This window comes from Idiotropiscis lumnitzeri, chromosome 9 (genome assembly GCF_059441095.1).
Source record: "Idiotropiscis lumnitzeri isolate Australia: NSW breed Sydney's pygmy pipehorse chromosome 9, RoL_Ilum_1.0, whole genome shotgun sequence".
Taxonomy (NCBI): Eukaryota; Metazoa; Chordata; class Actinopteri; order Syngnathiformes; family Syngnathidae; genus Idiotropiscis; species Idiotropiscis lumnitzeri.
The window spans coordinates 19,918,042-19,934,738 of record NC_142399.1 but is presented as its reverse complement, the minus strand read 5'-3'; the positions used below and the strand labels follow the sequence as shown (position 1 = coordinate 19,934,738).

Below are 16,697 nucleotides of genomic sequence, written 5' to 3'. Positions count from 1 at the left end.
TCCGAGCACAAGTACTTTGCTCCCTGGTTTTAATCCGGCTCAAAGGATGTTGCCCCGAATTTCAAATCAATCAAAAATTGTAACTAAAGATCTGATGCAAATTCATCCTCCCAGAGCCAAGGCTGGCGCTCCCAATTGGGAGAGCATCTAAATATATGAAGAACATGCCACAATTACTGAATACTAACTGTTGTAAAATCCAATCTATATCGGATGTCTGTCCCAATAGCACAAATCTGGTAACTCAGTTTTCTAAGTGGAAAACTGTTGTGGATCCACCCCATAATTTTGAGGTAGCTATTTAAATTGCAGCTCAATGGACATTTTCCTGGATTTCAAATTTTAATGAATCTTGAAAAATTTAAAGAAAAATATGTTGCTACTTCATCAAAATCCACTAGTCGGCCATTCTAACACCACAGGTAAGCACTCCCAATAATGCAGACCAGTGGAGCATCCCTTCGGTAGCTCAGTTGGTAGAGCGGAGGACTGTAGAGTGTACAAACTTACATTCATTCCGCTGAATGCGATGGAAGTTCTAATCGGAATTCCTTAGTTCGCTGGTTCAAATCCGCCTCAAAGGAACTATTGCAGGGTTTCCAATATTAATCCAAAACTGTAAATAAAAATCTTTGGCGAATTTGTCTGAATCTACTCAAGTCAATTTATATCTGGCTTCTCCCAACGTCATGAGTAGGGACTCCCCAAACCAGAGTGAGTTCCAGCAATACTTTGATAGCTCTGTTGGTAAAGCGGAGGACTAAAGTAATTCCGAGGACAAGTCCTTTGTTCCCTGATTTTCATTCGGCTCAAAGGATGTTGCCCCGAATTTCAAATCAATCAAATATTGTAACTAGAATTAGAAATCCCTTTCATCCTCCCAGAGCCAAGGCTGGCGCTCCCAATTGGGAGAGCATCTAAATATATGAAGAACATGCCACAATTACTGAATACTACCTGTTGTAAAATCCAATCTATATCGGATGTCTGTCCCAATAGCACAAATCTGGTAACTCAGTTGGCAAAGTGGAAAACTGTTGTGGTTCCACACCAAAATTTTGAGGGAGCTATTTAAATTGCAGCTCAAAGGACATTTTCCTGGATTTCAAATTTTAATCAATCTTGAAAAATTAAAAAAAAAATCTGTTGCTACATCATCAAAATCCACTTTTCAGCCGTCCTAACACCACAGGTAGGCACTCCCAATAATGCAGACAAGAGGAGCATCCCTTCGATAGCTCAGTTGGTAGAGCGGAGGACTGTAGAGTTTGACGACTGACATCCTTTCGGCGGAACGCGATGGAACTTCTAATTGGAAATCCTTAGGTCGCTGGTTCAAATCCGGCTCGAAGGAACTATTCCCGGCTTTCCAATTTTAATTCAAAACTGTAAATAAAAATCTTTGGTGAATTTGTATGAATCTACACAAGTCTAGTCTGGTCTATCCCAACGTCATGAGTAGGTGATCCCAAAACCAGAGTGTGGTCCAGCAATACTTTGATAGCTCTGTTGGTAAAGCGGAGGTCTTAAGTGATTCCGAGCACAAGTCCTTTGCTCCCTGGTTTTCATCCGGCTCAAAGGATGTTGCCCCGAATTTTAAATCAATCAAAAATTGTAACTAAATATCTGAAGGAAATTCATCCTCCCAGACCCAAGGCTGGCCCTCCCAATTGGGAGAGCATCTAAATATATAAGGAACATGCCACAATTACTGAATACTACCTGTTGTAAAATCCAATCTATATCGGTTGTTTGTCCCAATAGCACAAATCTGGTAAGTCAGTTGGCAAAGTGGAAAACTCTTGTGGTTCCACACCAAAATTTTGAAGTAGCTATTTCAAATGCAGCTCAAAGGACATTTTACTGAATTTCAAATCTTAATCAAGATTGAAAAAATGAAATAAAAATCTGTTGCTACTTCATCAAAATCCACTAGTCGGCCATCCTAACACCACAGGAAAGCACTCCCAATAATGCAGACTAGTGGAGCATCCCTGCGATAGCGCAGTTGGTAGAGCGGAGAACTGTAGAGTGTGAAAACTGACATCCTTTCGGCGGAACACGATGGATGTTTGAATTGGAAATCCTTAGGTTCCGGGTACAAATCCGGCTAGAAGGAACTATTGCAGGGTTCCCAATTTTAATCCAAAACTGTAAATAAAAATCTTTGGCGAATTTGTCTGAATCTACTCAAGTCAATTTATATCTGGTATCTCCCAACGTCATGAGTAGGGACTCCCAAAACCAGAGTGAGTTCCAGCAATACTTCGATTGCTCTGTTGGTAAAGCGGAGGATTTAAGTAATTCCGAGCACAAGTACTTTGCTCCCTGGTTTTAATCTGGCTCAAAGGATGTTGCCCCGAATTTCAAATCAATCAAAAATTGTAACTAAAGATCTGATGCAAATTCATCCTCCCAGAGCCAAGGCTGGCGCTCCCAATTGGGAGAGCATCTAAATATATGAAGAACATGCCACAATTACTGAATACTAACTGTTGTAAAATCCAATCTATATCGGATGTCTGTCCCAATAGCACAAATCTGGTAACTCAGTTTTCTAAGTGGAAAACTGTTGTGGTTCCACCCCATAATTTTGAGGTAGCTATTTAAATTGCAGCTCAATGGACATTTTCCTGGATTTCAAATTTTAATGAATCTTGAAAAATTTAAAGAAAAATATGTTGCTACTTCATCAAAATCCACTAGTCGGCCATTCTAACACCACAGGTAAGCACTCCCAATAATGCAGACCAGTGGAGCATCCCTTCGGTAGCTCAGTTGGTAGAGCGGAGGACTGTAGAGTGTACAAACTTACATTCATTCAGCTGAATGCGATGGAAGTTCTAATCAGAATTCCTTAGGTCGCTGGTTCAAATCCGGCTCGAAGGAACTATTGCAGGGTTTCCAATTTTAATCCAAAACTGTAAATAAAAATCTTTGGCGAATTTGTCTGAATCTACTCAAGTCAATTTATATCTGGCTTCTCCCAACGTCATGAGTAGGGACTCCCCAAACCAGAGTGAGTTCCAGCAATACTTTGATAGCTCTGTTGGTAAAGCGGAGGACTAAAGTAATTCCGAGGACAAGTCCTTTGCTCCCTGATTTTCATTCGGCTCAAAGGATGTTGCCCCGAATTTCAAATCAATCAAAAATTGTAACTAAAGATCTGAAGCAAATTCATCCTCCCAGAGCCAAGGCTGGCCCTCCCAATTGGGAGAGCATCTAAATAGATAAGGAACATGCCACAATTACTGAATACTACCTGTTGTAAAATCCAATCTATCTCGGTTGTCTGTCCCAATAGCACAAATCTGGTAACTCAGTTGGCAAAGTGGAAAACTGTTGTGGTTCCACACCAAAATTTTGAAGTAGCTATTTCAAATGCAGATCAAATGACATTTTACTGGATTTTAAATCTTAATCAAGATAAAAAAAAATTAAATAAAAATCTGTTGCTACTTCATCAAAATCCACTAGTCGGCCATCCTAACACCACAGGTAGGCACTCCCAACAATGCAGACAAGTGGAGCATCCCTTCGGTAGCTCAGTTGGTAGAGCGGAGGACTGTAGAGTGTGCAAACTCACATTCTTTCAGCTGAACGCAATGGAAGTATGAATCGGAAATCCTTAGGTCGCTGGTTCAAATCCGGCTCGAAGGAACTATTGCAGGATTTCCGATTTTAATCCAAAACTGTAAATAACAATCTTTGGCGAATTTGTCTGAATCTACTCAAGTCAATTTATATCTGGTTTCTCCCAACGTCATGAGTAGGGACTCCCCAAACCAGAGTGAGTTCCAGCAATACTTTGATAGCTCTGTTGGTAAAGCGGAGGACTAAAGTAATTCCGAGGACAAGTCCTTTGCTCCCTGATTTTCATTCGGCTCAAAGGATGTTGCCCCGAATTTCAAATCAATCAAAAATTGTAACTAAAGATCTGAAGCAAATTCATCCTCCCAGAGCCAAGGCTGGCCCTCCCAATTGGGAGAGCATCTAAATAGATAAGGAACATGCCACAATTACTGAATACTAACTGTTGTAAAATCCAATCTATATCGGTTGTCTGTCCCAATAGCACAAATCTGGTAAGTCAGTTGGCAAAGTGGAAAACTGTTGTGGTTCCACTCCAAAATATTGAGGTAGCTATTTAAAATGCAGCTCTAAGGACATTTTACTGGATTTTAAATCTGAATCAATTTTGAAAAAATGAAATAAAAATCTGTTGCTACTTCATAAAAATCCACTAGTCGGCCATCCTAACACCACAGGTAGGCACTTCCAACAATGCAGATGAGTGGAGCATCCCTTCGGTAGCTCAGTTGGTAGAGCGGAGGACTGTAGAGTGTGCAAACTGACATTCTTTCAGCGGAGCGCGATGGAAGTTCTAATCGGAAGTCCTTAGGTCGCTGGTTCAAATCCGGCTAAAAGGAACTATTGCAGGGTTTCCAATTTTACTTCAAAATTGTAAAGTAAAATCTTTGGTGAATTTGTCTGAATCTACTCAAGTCAATTTATATCTGGTTTCTCCCAACGTCATGAGTAGGGACTCCCCAAACCTGAGTGAGTTCCAGCAATACTTCGATAGCTCTGTTGGTAAAGCGGAGGATTTAAGTAATTTCCGAGCACAAGTACTTTGCTCCCTGGTTTTAATCCGGCTCAAAGGATGTTGCCCCGAATTTCAAATCAATCAAAAATTGTAACTAAAGATCTGATGCAAATTCATCCTCCCAGAGCCAAGGCTGGCGCTCCCAATTGGGAGAGCATCTAAATATTTGAAGAACATGCCACAATTACTGAATACTAACTGTTGTAAAATCCAATCTATATCGGATGTCTGTCCCAATAGCACAAATCTGGTAACTCAGTTCTCTAAGTGGAAAACTGTTGTGGTTCCACACCAAAATTTTGAGGTAGCTATTTAAATTGCAGCTCAATGGACATTTTCCTGGATTTCAAATTTTAATCAATCTTGAAAAATATAAAGAAAAATCTGTTGCTACTTCATCAAAATGCACTAGTCGGCCATTCTAACACCACAGATAAGCACTCCCAATAATAATAATAATAATAATTTGCCCTTTATTAGTCCCACAATGGGGAAATTCAAGATTCGAACCCAGGCCTCCTGGGGAGACTGGGTCCTGAACGCAGCGCCTTAGACCACTCGGCCATCCTGGCAGACGAGTGGAGCATCCCTTCGATAGCTCAGTTGGTAGAGCGGAGGACTGTAGAGTGTGAAAACTCACATCCTTTCGGCGGAAGACGATGGATGATTGAATTGGAAATCCTTAGGTTCCTGGTTCTAATCCGGGTCGAAGGAACTATTGCAGGGTTCCCAATTTTAATCCAAAACTGTAAATAAAAATCTTTGGCGAATTTGTCTGAATCTACTCAAGTCAATTTATATCTGGTATCTCCCAACGTCATGAGTAGGGACTCCCAAAACCAGAGTGAGTTCCAGCAATACTTCGATTGCTCTGTTGGTAAAGCGGAGGTCTTAAGTGATTCCGAGCACAAGTACTTTGCTCCCTGGTTTTAATCCGGCTTTGCCCCGAATTTCAAATCAATCAAAAATTGTAACTAAAGATCTGATGCAAATTCATTCTCCCAGAGCCAAGGCTGGCGCTCCCAATTGGGAGAGCATCTAAATATATGAAGAACATGCCACAATTACTGAATACTACCTGTTGTAAAATCCAATCTATATCGGATATCTGTCCCAATAGCACAAATCTGGTAACTCAGTTGGCAAAGTGGAAAACTGTTGTGGTTCCACACCAAAATTTTGAGGGAGCTATTTAAATTGCAGCTCAAAGGACATTTTCCTGGATTTCAAATTTTAATGAATCTTGAAAAATTTTAAGAAAAATATGTTGCTACTTCATCAAAATCCACTAGTCGGCCATTCTAACACCACAGGTAAGCACTCCCAATAATGCAGACCAGTGGAGCATCCCTTCGGTAGCTCAGTTGGTAGAGCGGAGGACTGTAGAGTGTACAAACTTACATTCATTCAGCTGAATGCGATGGAAGTTCTAATCGGAATTCCTTAGTTCGCTGGTTCAAATCCGGCTCAAAGGAACTATTGCAGGGTTTCCAATTTTAATCCAAAACTGTAAATAAAAATCTTTGGCGAATTTTTCTGAATCTACTCAAGTCAATTTATATCTGGCTTCTCCCAACGTCATGAGTAGGGACTCCCCAAACCAGAGTGAGTTCCAGCAATACTTTGATAGCTCTGTTGGTAAAGCGGAGGACTAAAGTAATTCCGAGGACAAGTCCTTTGTTCCCTGATTTTCATTCGGCTCAAAGGATGTTGCCCCGAATTTCAAATCAATCAATAGAATAGAATAGAATAGAAATCCCTTTATTGTCATTGTACTCAAGTGTGCAACGAGATTAGAGGGCTCCCCTCTCCAGTGCAATACAACAATAATACAGACAAATATATAAATTAGATAAATAAAGAAGAATAAAGAAGACAAATATTGTAACTAGAATTAGAAATCCCTTTCATCCTCCCAGAGCCAAGGCTGGCGCTCCCAATTGGGAGAGCATCTAAATATATGAAGAACATGCCACAATTACTGAATACTACCTGTTGTAAAATCCAATCTATATTGGATGTCTGTCCCAATAGCACAAATCTGGTAACTCAGTTGGCAAAATGGAAAACTGTTGTGGTTCCACACCAAAATTTTGAGGGAGCTATTTAAATTGCAGCTCAAAGGACATTTTCCTGGATTTCAAATTTTAATCAATCTTGAAAAATTTAAAAAAAAATCTGTTGCTACATCATCAAAATCCACTTTTCAGCCGTCCTAACACCACAGGTAGGCACTCCCAATAATGCAGACAAGAGGAGCATCCCTTCGATAGCTCAGTTGGTAGAGCGGAGGACTGTAGAGTTTGACGACTGACATCCTCTCGGCGGAACGCGATGGAACTTCTAATTGGAAATCCTTAGGTCGCTGGTTCAAATCCGGCTCGAAGGAACTATTCCCGGCTTTCCAATTTTAATTCAAAACTGTAAATAAAAATCTTTGGTGAATTTGTATGAATCTACACAAGTCTAGTCTGGTCTATCCCAACGTCATGAGTAGGTGATCCCAAAACCAGAGTGTGGTCCAGCAATACTTTGATAGCTCTGTTGGTAAAGCGGAGGTCTTAAGTGATTCCGAGCACAAGTCCTTTGCTCCCTGGTTTTCATCCGGCTCAAAGGATGTTGCCCCGAATTTTAAATCAATCAAAAATTGTAACTAAATATCTGAAGGAAATTCATCCTCCCAGACCCAAGGCTGGCCCTCCCAATTGGGAGAGCATCTAAATATATAAGGAACATGCCACAATTACTGAATACTACCTGTTGTAAAATCCAATCTATATCGGTTGTCTGTCCCAATAGCACAAATCTGGTAAGTCAGTTGGCAAAGTGGAAAACTCTTGTGGTTCCACACCAAAATTTTGAAGTAGCTATTTCAAATGCAGCTCAAAGGACATTTTACTGAATTTCAAATCTTAATCAAGATTGAAAAAATGAAATAAAAATCTGTTGCTACTTCATCAAAATCCACTAGTCGGCCATCCTAACACCACAGGTAAGCACTCCCAATAATGCAGACTAGCGGAGCATCCCTGCGATAGCGCAGTTGGTAGAGCGGAGGACTGTAGAGTGTTAAAACTGACTTCCTTTCGGCGGAACACGATGGATGTTTGAATTGGAAATCCTTAGGTTCCGGGTTCAAATCCGGCTAGAAGGAACTATTGCAGGGTTCCCGATTTTAATCCAAAACTGTAAATAAAAATCTTTGGCGAATTTGTCTGAATCTACTCAAGTCAATTTATATCTGGTATATCCCAACGTCATGAGTAGGGACTCCCAAAACCAGAGTGAGTTCCAGCAATACTTCGATTGCTCTGTTGGTAAAGCGGAGGATTTAAGTAATTCCGAGCACAAGTACTTTGCTCCCTGGTTTTAATCCGGCTCAAAGGATGTTGCCCCGAATTTCAAATCAATCAAAAATTGTAACTAAAGATCTGATGCAAGTTTATCCTCCCAGAGCCAAGGCTGGCGCTCCCAATTGGGAGAGCATCTAAATATATGAAGAACATGCCACAATTACTGAATACTAACTGTTGTAAAATCCAATCTATATCGGATGTCTGTCCCAATAGCACAAATCTGGTAACTCAGTTTTCTAAGTGGAAAACTGTTGTGGTTCCACCCCATAATTTTGAGGTAGCTATTTAAATTGCAGCTCAATGGACATTTTCCTGGATTTCTAATTTTAATAAATCTTGAAAAATTTAAAGAAAAATATGTTGCTACTTCATCAAAATCCACTAGTCGGCCATTCTAACACCACAGGTAAGCACTCCCAATAATGCAGACCAGTGGAGCATCCCTTCGGTAGCTCAGTTGGTAGAGCGGAGGACTGTAGAGTGTACAAACTTACATTCATTCAGCTGAATGCGATGGAAGTTCTAATCGGAATTCCTTAGATCGCTGGTTCAAATCCGGCTCAAAGGAACTATTGCAGGATTTCCAATTTTAATCCAAAACTGTAAATAAAAATCTTTGGCGAATTTGTCTGAATCTACTCAAGTCAATTTATATCTGGCTTCTCCCAACGTCATGAGTAGGGACTCCCCAAACCAGAGTGAGTTCCAGCAATACTTTGATAGCTCTGTTGGTAAAGCGGAGGACTAAAGTAATTCCGAGGACAAGTCCTTTGCTCCCTGATTTTCATTCGGCTCAAAGGATGTTGCCCCGAATTTCAAATCAATCAAATATTGTAACTAGAATTAGAAATCCCTTTCATCCTCCCAGAGCCAAGGCTGGCGCTCCCAATTGGGAGAGCATCTAAATATATGAAGAACATGCCACAATTACTGAATACTACCTGTTGTAAAATCCAATCTATATCGGATGTCTGTGCCAATAGCACAAATCTGGTAACTCAGTTGGCAAAGTGGAAAACTGTTGTGGTTCCACACCAAAATTTTGAGGTAGCTATTTAAATTGCAGCTCAAAGGACATTTTCCTGGATTTCAAATTTTAATCAATCTTAAAAAATTAAAAAAAAAATCTGTTGCTACATCATCAAAATCCACTTTTCAGCCGTCCTAACACCACAGGTAGGCACTCCCAATAATGCAGACAAGAGGAGCATCCCTTCGATAGCTCAGTTGGTAGAGCGTAGGACTGTAGAGTTTGACGACTGACATCCTTTCGGCGGAACGCGATGGAACTTCTAATTGGAAATCCATCGGTCGCTGGTTCAAATCCGGCTCGAAGGAACTATTCCCGGCTTTCCAATTTTAATTCAAAACTGTAAATAAAAATCTTTGGTGAATTTGTATGAATCTACACAAGTCTAGTCTGGTCTATCCCAACGTCATGAGTAGGTGATCCCAAAACCAGAGTGTGGTCCAGCAATACTTTGATAGCTCTGTTGGTAAAGCGGAGGTCTAAAGTGATTCCGAGCACAAGTCCTTTGCTCCCTGGTTTTCATCCGGCTCAAAGGATGTTGCCCCGAATTTCAAATCAATCAAATATTGTAACTAAAGATCAGATGCAAATTCATCCTCCCAGAGCCAAGGCTGGCGCTCCCAATTGGGAGGGCATCTAAATATATGAAGAACATGCCACAATTACTGAATACTAACTGTTGTAAATTCCAGTCTATATCAGTTGTGTGTCCCAATAGCACAAATCTGGTAACTCAGTTGGCAAAGTGGAAAACTGTTGTGGTTCCACTCCAAAATATTGAGGTAGCTATTTAAAATGCAGCTCTAAGGACATTTTACTGGATTTTAAATCTTAATCAATTTTGAAAAAATGAAATAAAAATCTGTTGCTACTTCATAAAAATCCACTAGTCGGCCATCCTAACACCACAGGTAGGCACTCCCAACAATGCAGATGAGTGGAGCATCCCTTCGGTAGCTCAGTTGGTAGAGCGGAGGACTGTAGAGTGTACAAACTGACATTCTTTCAGCGGAGCGCAATGGAAGTTTGAATTGGAAATCCTTAGGTTCCGGGTTCACATCCGGCTAGAAGGAACTATTGCAGGGTTCCCAATTTTAATCCAAAACTGTAAATAAAAATCTTTGGCGAATTTGTCTGAATCTACTCAAGTCAATTTATATCTGGTATCTCCCAACGTCATGAGTAGGGACTCCCAAAACCAGAGTGAGTTCCAGCAATACTTCGATTGCTCTGTTGGTAAAGCGGAGGATTTAAGTAATTCCGAGCACAAGTACTTTGCTCCCTGGTTTTAATCCGGCTCAAAGGATGTTGCCCCGAATTTCAAATCAATCAAAAATTGTAACTAAAGATCTGATGCAAATTCATCCTCCCAGAGCCAAGGCTGGCGCTCCCAATTGGGAGAGCATCTAAATATATGGAGAACATGCCACAATTACTGAATACTAACTGTTGTAAAATCCAATCTATATCGGATGTCTGTCCCAATAGCACAAATCTGGTAACTCAGTTTTCTAAGTGGAAAACTGTTGTGGTTCCACCCCATAATTTTGAGGTAGCTATTTAAATTGCAGCTCAATGGACATTTTCCTGGATTTCAAATTTTAATGAATCTTGAAAAATTTAAAGAAAAATATGTTGCTACTTCATCAAAATCCACTAGTCGGCCATTCTAACACCACAGGTAAGCACTCCCAATAATGCAGACCAGTGGAGCATCCCTTCGGTGGCTCAGTTGGTAGAGCGGAGGACTGTAGAGTGTACAAACTTACATTCATTCAGCTGAATGCGATGGAAGTTCTAATCGGAATTCCTTAGTTCGCTGGTTCAAATCCGGCTCAAAGGAACTATTGCAGGGTTTCCAATTTTAATCCAAAACTGTAAATAAAAATCTTTGGCGAATTTGTCTGAATCTACTCAAGTCAATTTATATCTGGCTTCTCCCAACGTCATGAGTAGGGACTCCCCAAACCAGAGTGAGTTCCAGCAATACTTTGATAGCTCTGTTGGTAAAGCGGAGGACTAAAGTAATTCCGAGGACAAGTCCTTTGTTCCCTGATTTTCATTCGGCTCAAAGGATGTTGCCCCGAATTTCAAATCAATCAAATATTGTAACTAGAATTAGAAATCCCTTTCATCCTCCCAGAGCCAAGGCTGGCGCTCCCAATTGGGAGAGCATCTAAATATATGAAGAACATGCCACAATTACTGAATACTACCTGTTGTAAAATCCAATCTATATCGGATGTCTGTCCCAATAGCACAAATCTGGTAACTCAGTTGGCAAAGTGGAAAACTGTTGTGGTTCCACACCAAAATTTTGAGGGAGCTATTTAAATTGCAGCTCAAAGGACATTTTCCTGGATTTCAAATTTTAATCAATCTTGAAAAATTTTCAAAAAAATCTGTTGCTACATCATCAAAATCCACTTTTCAGCCGTCCTAACACCACAGGTAGGCACTCCCAATAATGCAGACAAGAGGAGCATCCCTTCGATAGCTCAGTTGGTAGAGCGGAGGACTGTAGAGTTTGAAAACTGACATCCTTTCGGCGGAACGCGATGGAAGTTCTAATTGGAAATCCTTAGGTCGCTGGTTCAAATCCGGCTCGAAGGAACTATTACCGGCTTTCCAATTTTAATTCAAAACTGTAAATAAAAATCTTTGGTGAATTTGTATGAATCTACACAAGTCAAGTCTGGTCAATCCCAACGTCATGAGTAGGTGATCCCAAAACCAGAGTGAGGTCCAGCAATACTTTGATAGCTCTGTTGGTAAAGCGGAGGTCTTAAGTGATTCCGAGCACAAGTCCTTTGCTCCCTGGTTTTCATCCGGCTCAAAGGATGTTGCCCCGAATTTTAAATCAATCAAAAATTGTAACTAAAGATCTGAAGGAAATTCATCCTCCCAGAGCCAAGGCTGGCCCTCCCAATTGGGAGAGCATCTAAATATATAAGGAACATGCCACAATTACTGAATACTACCTGTTGTAAAATCCAATCTATATCGGTTGTCTGTCCCAATAGCACAAATCTGGTAAGTCAGTTGGCAAAGTGGAAAACTCTTGTGGTTCCACACCAAAATTTTGAAGTAGCTATTTCAAATGCAGCTCAAAGGACATTTTACTGAATTTTAAATCTTAATCAAGATTGAAAAAATGAAATAAAAATCTGTTGCTACTTCATCAAAATCCACTAGTCGGCCATCCTAACACCACAGGTAAGCACTCCCAATAATGCAGACTAGAGGAGCATCCCTGCGATAGCGCAGTTGGTAGAGCGGAGGACTGTAGAGTGTGAAAACTGACTTCCTTTCGGCGGAACACGATGGATGTTTGAATTGGAAATCCTTAGGTTCCGGGTTCAAATCCGGCTAGAAGGAACTATTGCAGGGTTCCCGATTTTAATCCAAAACTGTAAATAAAAATCTTTGGCGAATTTGTCTGAATCTACTCAAGTCAATTTATATCTGGTATCTCCCAACGTCATGAGTAGGGACTCCCCAAACCAGAGTGAGTTCCAGCAATACTTTGATAGCTCTGTTGGTAAAGCGGAGGACTAAAGTAATTCCGAGGACAAGTCCTTTGTTCCCTGATTTTCATTCGGCTCAAAGGATGTTGCCCCGAATTTCAAATCAATTAAATATTGTAACTAGAATTAGAAATCCCTTTCATCCTCCCAGAGACAAGGCTGGCGCTCCCAATTGGGAGAGCATCTAAATATATGAAGAACATGCCACAATTACTGAATACTACCTGTTGTAAAATCCAATCTATATCGGATGTCTGTCCCAATAGCACAAATCTGGTAACTCAGTTGGCAAAGTGGAAAACTGTTGTGGTTCCACACCATAATTTTGAGGTAGCTATTTAAATTGCAGCTCAAAGGACATTTTCCTGGATTTCAAATTTTAATCAATCTTGAAAATTTTAAAGAAAAATCTGTTGCTACATCATCAAAATCCACTTGTCAGCCGTCCTAACACCACAGGTAGGCACTCCCAATAATGCAGACCAGAAGAGCATCCCTTCGATAGCTCAGTCGGTAGAGCGGAGGACTGTAGAGTGTGAAAACTGACATCCTTTCGGCGGAACGCGATGGAAGTTCTAATCGGAAATCCTTAGGTCGCTGGTTCAAATCCGGCTCGAAGGAAATATTACCGGCGTCCCAATTTTAATTCAAAACTGTAAATAAAAATCTTTGGTGAATTTGTATGAATCTACACAAGTCTCGTCTAGTCTATCCCAACGTCATGAGTAGGTGATCCCAAAACCAGAGTGAGGTCCAGCAATACTTTGATAGCTCTGTTGGTAAAGCCGAGGACTAAAGTAATTCCGAGGACAAGTCCTTTGCTCCCTGGTTTTCATCCGGCTCAAAGGATGTTGCCCCGAATTTCAAATCAATCAAATATTGTAACTAAAGATCAGATGCAAATTCATCCTCCCAGAGCCAAGGTTGGCGCTCCCAATTGGGAGAGCATCTATATATATGAAGAACATGCCACAATTACTGAATACTACCTGTTGTAAATTCCAGTCTATATCAGTTGTGTGTCCCAATAGCACAAATCTGGTAACTCAGTTGGCAAAGTGGAAAACTGTTGTGGTTCCACTCCAAAATATTGAGGTAGCTATTTAAAATGCAGCTCTAAGGACTATTTACTGGATTTTAAATCTTAATCAATTTTGAAAAAATGAAATAAAAATCTGTTGCTACTTCATAAAAATCCACTAGTCGGCCATCCTAACACCACAGGTAGGCACTCCCAACAATGCAGATGAGTGGAGCATCCCTTCGGTAGCTCAGTTGGTAGAGCGGAGGACTGTAGAGTGTGCAAACTGACATTCTTTCAGCGGAGTGCGATGGAAATTCTAATCGGAAATCCTTAGGTCGCTGGTTCAAATCCGGCTCAAAGGAACTATTGCAGGGTTTCCAATTTTACTTCAAAACTGTAAATTAAAATCTTTGGTGAATTTGTCTGAATCTACTCAAGTCAATTTATATCTGGTTTCTCCCAACGTCATGAGTAGGGACTCCCCAAACCAGAGTGAGTTCCAGCAATACTTCGATCGCTCTGTTGGTAAAGCGGAGGACTAAAGTAATTCCGAGGACAAGTCCTTTGCTCCCTGGTTTTCATCCGGCTCAAAGGATGTTGCCCAGAATTTCAAATCAATGAAAAATTGTAACTAAAGATCTGATGCAAATTCATCCTCCCAGAGCCAAGGCTGGCGCTCCCAATTGGGAGAGCATCTAAATATATGAAGAACATGCCACAATTACTGAATACTAACTGTTGTAAAATCCAATCGATATCGGATGTCTGTCCCAATAGCACAAATCTGGTAACTCAGTTTTCTAAGTGGAAAACTGTTGTGGTTCCACACCAAAATTTTGAGGTAGCTATTTAAATTGCAGCTCAATGGACATTTTCCTGGATTTCAAATTTTAATCAATCTTGAAAAATTTAAAGAAAAATCTGTTGCTACTTCATCAAAATCCACTAGTCAGCCATTCTAACACCACAGGTAAGCAATCCCAATAATGCAGACCCGTGGAGCATCCCTTCGATAGCTCAGTTGGTACAGCGGAGGACTGTAGAGTGTGAAAACTGACGTCCTTTCGGCGGAACACGATGGATGATTGAATTGGGGTTCCTGGTTCAAATCCAGCTCAAAGGAACTATTGCAGGGTTTCCAATTTTAATCCAAAACTGTAAATAAAAATCTTTGGCGAATTTGTCTGAATCTACTCAAGTCAATTTATATCTTGTATGTCCCAACGTCATGAGTAGGGACTCCCAAAACCAGAGTGAGTTCCAGCAATACTTCGATTGCTCTGTTGGTAAAGCGGAGGATTTAAGTAATTCAGAGCACAAGTACTTTGCTCCCTGGTTTTCATCCGGCTCAAAGGATGTTGCCCCGAATTTCAAATGGATCAAAAATTGTAACTAAAGATCTGATGTAAATTCCTCCTCCCAGAGCCAAGGCTGGCGCTCCCAATTGGGAGAGCATCTAAATATATGAAGAACATCCTACAATTACTGAATACTACCTGTTGTAAAATCCAATCTATATCGGATGTCTGTCCCAATAGCACAAATCTGGTAACTCAGTTGGCAAAGTGGAAAACTGTTGTGGTTCCACACCAAAATTTTGAGGTAGCTATTTAAATTGCAGCTCAAAGGACATTTTCCTGGATTTCAAATTTTAATCAATCTTGAAAAATTAAAAAAAAAATCTGTTGCTACATCATCAAAATCCACTTTTCAGCCGTCCTAACACCACAGGTAGGCACTCCCAATAATGCAGACAAGAGGAGCATCCCTTCGATAGCTCAGTTGGTAGAGCGGAGGACTGTAGAGTTTGACGACTGACATCCTTTCGGCGGAACGCGATGGAACTTCTAATTGGAAATCCATAGGTCGCTGGTTCAAATCCGGCTCGAAGGAACTATTCCCGGCTTTCCAATTTTAATTCAAAACTGTAAATAAAAATCTTTGGTGAATTTGTATGAATCTACACAAGTCTAGTCTGGTCTATCCCAACGTCATGAGTAGGTGATCCCAAAACCAGAGTGTGGTCCAGCAATACTTTGATAGCTCTGTTGGTAAAGCGGAGGTCTAAAGTGATTCCGAGCACAAGTCCTTTGCTCCCTGGTTTTCATCCGGCTCAAAGGATGTTGACCCGAATTTCAAATCAATCAAATATTGTAACTAAAGATCAGATGCAAATTCATCCTCCCAGAGCCAAGGCTGGCGCTCCCAATTGGGAGGGCATCTAAATATATGAAGAACATGCCACAATTACTGAATACTAACTGTTGTAAATTCCAGTCTATATCAGTTGTGTGTCCCAATAGCACAAATCTGGTCACTCAGTTGGCAAAGTGGAAAACTGTTGTGGTTCCACTCCAAAATATTGAGGTAGCTATTTAAAATGCAGCTCTAAGGACATTTTACTGGATTTTAAATCTTAATCAATTTTGAAAAAATGAAATAAAAATCTGTTGCTACTTCATAAAAATCCACTAGTCGGCCATCCTAACACCACAGGTAGGCACTCCCAACAATGCAGATGAGTGGAGCATCCCTTCGGTAGCTCAGTTGGTAGAGCGGAGGACTGTAGAGTGTACAAACTGACATTCTTTCAGCGGAGCGCAATGGAAGTTTGAATTGGAAATCCTTAGGTTCCGGGTTCAAATCCGGCTAGAAGGAACTATTGCAGGGTTCCCAATTTTAATCCAAAACTGTAAATAAAAATCTTTGGCGAATTTGTCTGAATCTACTCAAGTCAATTTATATCTGGTATCTCCCAACGTCATGAGTAGGGACTCCCAAAACCAGAGTGAGTTCCAGCAATACTTCGATTGCTCTGTTGGTAAAGCGGAGGATTTAAGTAATTCCGAGCACAAGTACTTTGCTCCCTGGTTTTAATCCGGCTCAAAGGATGTTGCCCCGAATTTCAAATCAATCAAAAATTGTAACTAAAGATCTGATGCAAATTCATCCTCCCAGAGCCAAGGCTGGCGCTCCCAATTGGGAGAGCATCTAAATATATGAAGAACATGCCACAATTACTGAATACTAACTGTTGTAAAATCCAATCTATATCGGATGTCTGTCCCAATAGCACAAATCTGGTAACTCAGTTTTCTAAGTGGAAAACTGTTGTGGATCCACCCCATAATTTTGAGGTAGCTATTTAAATTGC

The 16,697-nt window shown here is 40.6% G+C and overlaps 7 non-coding genes across 7 annotated transcripts; all 7 read left to right on the top strand.

The window, feature by feature from the left end:
- Positions 1-1,228: 1,228 nt before the first annotated feature.
- On the top strand, positions 1,229-1,354 carry trnay-gua (transfer RNA tyrosine (anticodon GUA)). The gene is made up of 2 exons: positions 1,229-1,265; positions 1,319-1,354. It is a non-coding gene; the product is annotated as a tRNA-Tyr (tRNA).
- A 1,409-nt stretch (positions 1,355-2,763) lies between these two features.
- Positions 2,764-2,889, top strand: trnay-gua (transfer RNA tyrosine (anticodon GUA)). The gene is made up of 2 exons: positions 2,764-2,800; positions 2,854-2,889. It is a non-coding gene; the product is annotated as a tRNA-Tyr (tRNA).
- Positions 2,890-3,534: 645 nt separating this feature from the next.
- Positions 3,535-3,660, top strand: trnay-gua (transfer RNA tyrosine (anticodon GUA)). The gene is made up of 2 exons: positions 3,535-3,571; positions 3,625-3,660. It is a non-coding gene; the product is annotated as a tRNA-Tyr (tRNA).
- A 3,209-nt stretch (positions 3,661-6,869) lies between these two features.
- On the top strand, positions 6,870-6,995 carry trnay-gua (transfer RNA tyrosine (anticodon GUA)). Its single transcript has 2 exons — positions 6,870-6,906; positions 6,960-6,995. It is a non-coding gene; the product is annotated as a tRNA-Tyr (tRNA).
- A 4,484-nt stretch (positions 6,996-11,479) lies between these two features.
- trnay-gua (transfer RNA tyrosine (anticodon GUA)) lies at positions 11,480-11,605 on the top strand. Its single transcript has 2 exons — positions 11,480-11,516; positions 11,570-11,605. It is a non-coding gene; the product is annotated as a tRNA-Tyr (tRNA).
- Positions 11,606-13,014: 1,409 nt separating this feature from the next.
- On the top strand, positions 13,015-13,140 carry trnay-gua (transfer RNA tyrosine (anticodon GUA)). Its single transcript has 2 exons — positions 13,015-13,051; positions 13,105-13,140. It is a non-coding gene; the product is annotated as a tRNA-Tyr (tRNA).
- A 2,170-nt stretch (positions 13,141-15,310) lies between these two features.
- On the top strand, positions 15,311-15,436 carry trnay-gua (transfer RNA tyrosine (anticodon GUA)). Its single transcript has 2 exons — positions 15,311-15,347; positions 15,401-15,436. It is a non-coding gene; the product is annotated as a tRNA-Tyr (tRNA).
- Positions 15,437-16,697: the final 1,261 nt, after the last annotated feature.